Source organism: Zea mays, chromosome 2 (genome assembly GCF_902167145.1).
Source record: "Zea mays cultivar B73 chromosome 2, Zm-B73-REFERENCE-NAM-5.0, whole genome shotgun sequence".
In the NCBI taxonomy this organism is placed as follows: domain Eukaryota; kingdom Viridiplantae; phylum Streptophyta; class Magnoliopsida; order Poales; family Poaceae; genus Zea; species Zea mays.
This window is the reverse complement of record NC_050097.1, coordinates 19,098,133-19,104,728: the sequence shown is the minus strand read 5'-3', so window position 1 is coordinate 19,104,728 and position 6,596 is coordinate 19,098,133.

Sequence of the window (6,596 nt, the reverse complement as noted above, 5' to 3'; positions counted from 1 at the left end):
GAGGTAAACGGGTCGTGCCGGGCTAGCCCACCGTGCCTAGTTTCTTGTCCGAGCCCGGCCCGCTTATTCGTGCCGGGCCGGCCCGGGCCCGCATAGAACCGGGCCGTGCCGGGCTCGGACCGGGCCCAAATAACGGGCTTCGTGTCGGGCTCACGGGCCTCGTGCTTATTGGACATCTATATATATGTGTTTCTGATATTTTTACGAACAAAACTAGACCACACATGCTATGTATATTTTAAATAAAAAAATTTATGTGATTAAGATAGTATATAATTAGTGTTTATTAACATGTAGTTAGTGTCTATTAAATAATTTTAACATATAATTACTGTCTATTAATACAATTTTCATTTATTTAATAACATTTTTAACTCATACAACAAATATTCATACCAGCAATCAAACAACATCTCTCATAAACCGACTGATTATATGCAGACAACCAAACACAAGAAGTTACATGTGTCTAGTTAGACCAGTCAGAACCATGCTCACTACATACGAGCCAGGCTTAGCCACGCAGACAACCAAACATGCCCTATATAACGGAACGACGACTAACTCTATCCGAGCTAACCAAAGTCGTCTTTCACAAAGATATTTGGCACACTCCTCGTCGCCTCTAATTTAACATAGCAAGTTGAACCTTGAAACGTAAACTAGCTACACTTTCATTCCGGAAATCAGTTTAAGGCATTTTTGCATGGAAAATGACATAAGTAAACACCAACAACTACGTGCGTCTTAGAGCTTGGAGTTTTGGATATAAACATGCATGGGTTTGATTTTTGAGCTACATGTTCTAATTGAGCTACCTATTTTGACCTAGAAGGCTAGAACCTAAGCAGGCAGCCAATATAAGTGTTCATGAGTTATGCTACTACCAAGTTGCCACATACCCCCTTTGTCATGTAGGCAGCATAAAGGAATTTAGTTTGTTTTAAGTCCAAAAAAACTGTAACATTTACCAAATTTAATGTTAATGAAGTATTAACGTTTATGGCATAAAAAACTACTGTGCAGATACATTTAATAATGTATATATCATATTGTGTCCATTTGATATCATAAGCATTATTATCTTACCACATATGATTATTTGTTTTGCTTGTGGTGTATGCTTTGCTTATTAAATTTCTGCCTATGCAGAAACTACTAAAAAAACTACTCCCTCCGTTTTAATTATAATTCGTTTGACTTTTTTATCCTTAGTTTGACCGACTCGTCTTATTCAAATTTTTTTATAATTATTGTTAATTTTCACTATGATATCGTTTAACATATATTACACTATAAGTATCGCTTTGGATTTTTTATTTTTTTGCAAAAAATAAATAAATATGATGATCCGATCAAAGTTGGCACAAAAAAGTCAGGAGAATTATAATTTGAGATAGAGAGAGTATTTACTAGGACGATTGATATCTAAATTGCACCCTTGTGCAATATAAAGTATGTACCAAAACTGTGCATTGGGGCAGTAGCGGACCCAGCTACTACGCTTAGGGTGTGCCAGAAAAAATATCAAAAAAACAAAACAAAAAACAGAGATCAATAAGACTCGAACTTTGACTGTCAATTTTAAAAGATAGCACTTACACCAATATGCTAACTAACATTGTATGATCTTAGAGTGTGTCGCGGCTTATATACACCACACATTGGGTCCGCCCCTGATTGGGAGTGATATGGTAGCTGAGAATCTCGGCTAACTTTTAACAGTTAACTACCTGTATGGAATTCAAACAGCGCTCGAGGGGTGCATGCTAAGCTTTTAGATGAAAGTTGTCGGTGTTACTTATTTGTTAGCACTATCATCCGTGGTGGTGAGGTTGATGGACGTCCAAGCCTCGCTGGGTTGCTGGAGCAGCCGTGCTGCTGACTGTTGCATGAAAGTCGATCTGATTAGTTTTGTCGACGCACGCACCTTCAGCTATTGTTCAGTTGTAATTTATGTCGAGCTAGCTAGTATTACGAAACTATGACAGGTAATCACGAGTAAGCAATGAGTGGCCAGGGCTCGTCGCCTACTATTCCCGAAAAAAGATCATTGGAAAGTTTTTGGGTACCGTGGGACACGCCGGTGGCACGCAGATGATGCGCCGGTGTAGTGTAGTAGTGTACGGCGCAAATCGAGTGCCTGCACCGGGGGTGCCGGCCTGCCAGGCTCCGCCGTGGACCCTTTGTCCGCCACTCCTCCGCCTGCTACGGGACTATGGGTCGGGGATCCGCGCGTGTCCCCAAAAGGGCAGGAAGTAGGAACCAAGCTGGCGGGGCGCGATGACCCCGACGACCCAGCGGCGTGAACGAACGATAATGCCTCAAAAAACGAACGAAAACGTCAAAGTAACGTAACGTAACGGCCCGTGACTGCAAGTCCGCCGCAACGGCAGAAACGATGTCCTTCGTCTCGCCGTCGGCCCTGCAGCCACTCAAGCCGGCCAACACAACGCGCACGCATCCGTCGTCCCTCAGGCCCCGCCGTCCGTCCCGGCTGCTCCACCTATAAAACCCACAGCCTCTGTCTCGGCCCACGGCAAAAGGCAGTGGAACACAACACACCCAGGCACGATGGCCGGGTACCGCCGCACCATCTCGTTCCCGGCCCCGAAGCCCGGAGCCGACGCCCTCGCTCTGGCGACCGCGAGCGACAAGCTGGCGGCGTACCGCATCCGGTCGTCCAGCCTCCCCTGCCGCTTCCACCCGCTGCTGCTGCAGCTGGACGACGACGTGGCCGCGCTGCGCCTCGTGATCGGCCAGTCCCCGCCCTGCCCGTCCGCGCCGTCGCCGTCGGCGTCGTCCGTGTCCGCGGCGGCGTCGCAGGTGTGCCGGGTGCTCGTCTCGCTCTCGGAGCTGCTGCGCCACCCGCAGGTGCGGGAGCCGCTGCGCCGCCTGCTGGGCCGGTCCCGCCTCGCGGAGCGGCTCCTGGACGACCTCCTCCGCCTCGCCGACGCGCACGGCAGCTTCCGCCAGGCGCTGGTCGCGCTGGCCGCGCTGCAGGCCGAGACGCGCGCCGCGCTGCGCCGCGGCGACCCCACGAGGCTGGCGTCCGCGTCGCGCGCGCAGCGGCGCGCCGGGCGCGACCTCCCGCGCCTCGCGGCCGCCGCGCGCGCCGTGGCCGCCAGGGCCCCCGCGCCGCTCCCCGAGGGCCTCCCGCCCGACGCCGCGGCGCTCGCGGCCGCGGTCGCCGACGCGACCGCCGCCGTGGCCTCCGGCTCCGCCGCCGTCTTCTCCGGCGTCTCCTCGCTCTCCAACGCCGCCGCCTCCGCCCGCGTCGAGGTCGCCTCCACGCCGTGCTGGGTCACCGCCCCCGCGAGACCGTCGGACGCGCCGGGGACCAGCCGCCACCACATATGGTGGGTGGCCGACCTGGTGCGCTGGATGTCGCGCGCCAAGCGGCGCTCCGCCGAGAAGCAGAAAGGCGTCGACGAGGACGAGGAGTCTTCCACCGCGCAGTTCCGGCCCGAGGCACGCGTGAAGCCCGAGGAGAGGGCGCGGAAGGCGGCGTTCGAGCGCCACGAGAACCTGGAGCGCTGCATCGCCAACGTCGACGGTAGCGGCGAGAAGGTGTTCCGAGCACTGGTCGACACCAGAGTGTCATTGCTCAACATCCTCAGCCCGGGCTTCTGATGCCCGAACGAACCAGATCGGCATTGAAATTCCAGAATTTTATTCTGGGCCGCATGCTATGCTTGGACAAAACCTGTAAATATAGGAAGCACCGTCCTGGAGTCAAATCTGTTCGTTCACCTGCATCTTTCAAGAGATCTGAAACCGGGCGTTCTGATGAATTGCAAAACTCGCAACATTTGGCTGTGTTTCTTCGTTATCCAGATTCCGGAGAGGGCATATAGATTGGATTTCACGTTCCTCCGTCGCTTCGCGGTACTAGCCAGCCGGGAGACTGTAACGTAACGCACGACACAGCCTGCACAGCACTCCAAACTCCCAGGTATTGGTCCAGTTCACCCACCGACGTCCTCGTGCTGCCCTGTCGCCTGATTGCCTGAATGTTTACTGCCGTTTCTTGGCCTTTTTGCCGGCTGTTGCGACGGTTCGAGGCGTCAGGACAGGAACGCTGGATAGTGTGGCAAAACAAAATTTATCTCCTCGGAGCTCGCAGGCGCCCTGTGATGAACGAACGAGCACATCACGTGCTGTCGGGTCACCTCTGCCCCTTGCCGGGGACATGCTTCTCTGGTAACGGATGCGCGCCTGCGAGGACATAGCTGGACGCCTGTGCAGGCTGGGCTGGGCTGGTGCAGGGAGCTGGAGGAGCACGCACCGGCATCTCGCTCTTGGCCGATGGACGGCGTGCGTTCGGTGGGTCGGTGCGGATTCCTGATTCCTCCTCGCCTTTCCCTACTTGCACCTCCACGCCGCGCCTTGTTCCGGAAAGGCTTGGCTTGCATCTCGGCGTTCCGACGCATGGGGGATTTCAATACCACCGTTGATTTGGCATTGAATCTAATTCAATTACATGCCCTCCAACATTGACATCCAAACGAGCATAACGTTCCATAGAATTCAAATTACAATAAACGATACAAATTCAAAGAATAAAACTATCATACTTTGTCGAATGGCGATCTCTTCGAAGGGTGGGGGACGCTAGAAAAGGAGCGAGGTCAGGCGGCATTTTCGGTCGAGAGCTGGGACTTACTAATTTGTCAAGCTCGTCGGCGGCCAAGGACAAATCACATTGTCGCAACGAGCGAGATCGAATCCGACGAACGGGCCGCAATCGTGACGACGACGAACGAGGCGAGGGTGGGGCAGACAACGTCGCAGGTTAGGGATGGGGCGGGGGCGAACAATGTCAGGAGTGGAGTATTATGATAGACTCGCTCGAGCAGCGTCGTAAAGAATGAGATCAGATGGATAGATACGAGAACTGGATCAATGAGGAGGACTGGTTTGATCCGACAAGAAGATCTTCGATATAATTGTTTTAGTACGCCCAGAAACTTATTTTTTCTATATTTGATAGTAGTCATGACCCATTTTACCTCTCTCTGGATCCACCCCTCATGATATAGAGTGTGCTAATGATATTGGGCTCGTTAACCTGTTCCGATTTCTCGAATAACCAAAATCCAGCAAAGAGTCCGTTCGTTTTAATATCAAGCCATGTGAATTGGACGTGATTAATTAAATATGTGTTAATCTCATATCCACTTCGATTGTATGTTCATTTTAAATTCCTAGCAAATCAATATTCTTTCTAATTTATTTTAATCCCATCCCATCCGCGTTAAATGCAAACATCTAATTTATTTTTAATTTCCACTCAAAGCTACAGTCAAAAACAACTTGTATATAGTATTACCTTTAGTTAAAAGACGCTGGGATTTCGGCTCTTCTCCGCACTTCACGGGCCTCCGACGATCGCGCATTTGACGCGTGTGGGCCACGGACCTGAACTCTTTATCAATTCTCGCTCTGAGTCCGTCCCCTCCAAACGCCATCTCTCTCTCGTCGCGCACCTGCTGGCTGGCTCTCCCATGATCCCATCCATCTCCCTCCGTGCGCTCCGCCGCCTCGTCTTCTCCCCCTCCCCTCGGCAACCGCCTCGCTACAACCCTTCCTCAACGACGTCCGCTCTGAGGACGCCGGTGTCGTCGCCTCCTCTGGCTCGCTCGCCACGCTCCACAAGGTCGTGTCCCTCCTGAGCCCCACACTCCCGGGCGTCGTGCTCGACTACGAGGTCGTCCATGCCGTCGGCAGCTACCGCTTCGAGGCCAGGGGCGGCCACCCTCCTCTTTACTACCTCCCCAGCAGCGCTCCCACGACTCCATCTCGTCTCCCTCCTCCAGCCTCCTTCGTTTGGCCTTCGATCGCGGGCCCCACCTCCTCCGAGCGCCCATGGCGCGCCCTTCACCGCCAGGTCATGCCGCCACCTCCTGGCCACGCATCCCGCTGCAGGCACCCGGATCTGTGCCACCACCGGCCCATCCGAGGCAGCGACGAGGTACCCCGGTCACCTGCGTCGAAGACCTCCCACCACCGCTGCGACTTGAGGTCCCCACGCCTCTGAGGTGCCTCCTCTTCGCCGTGACTTGAAACCTCCACCCCGTCGAGGTACTCGTACTAACGCCGTCGAGGTACCCCACGCGTTTCGCAGCCCCCCGCTCCGTTTACTCTCCTCTATCGTGCGCTCAATCCTCAGGAATGGCAGGTGAAAGGGAATTAGGCTGACACCTAGTTCCTATATAATTTTGGTGGTTGAATTGCCCAACACAAATAATTGGACTAACTAGTTTGCCCAAGTGTATAGATTATACAGGTGTAAAAGGTTCATACTCAGCCAATAAAAAGACCAAGTTTTGGATTCAATAAAGGAGCAAAGGGGCAACCGAGGGCACCCCTGGTCTGGCGCACCGGACTGTCCGGTGTGCCACCGGACAGTGAACAGTACCTGTCCGGTGCACCAGGGGACTCAGACTCAAACTCTTCACTCTCGGGAATTCTCGGAAGCCGGCGCGCTATATTTCACCGGACTGTCCGGTGGGCACCGGACATGTCCGGTGCTCCAAGGAAGGTCGGCCTCCAGAACTCGCCAGCCTCGGGTTCGCGCGGCAGTCGCTCCGCTA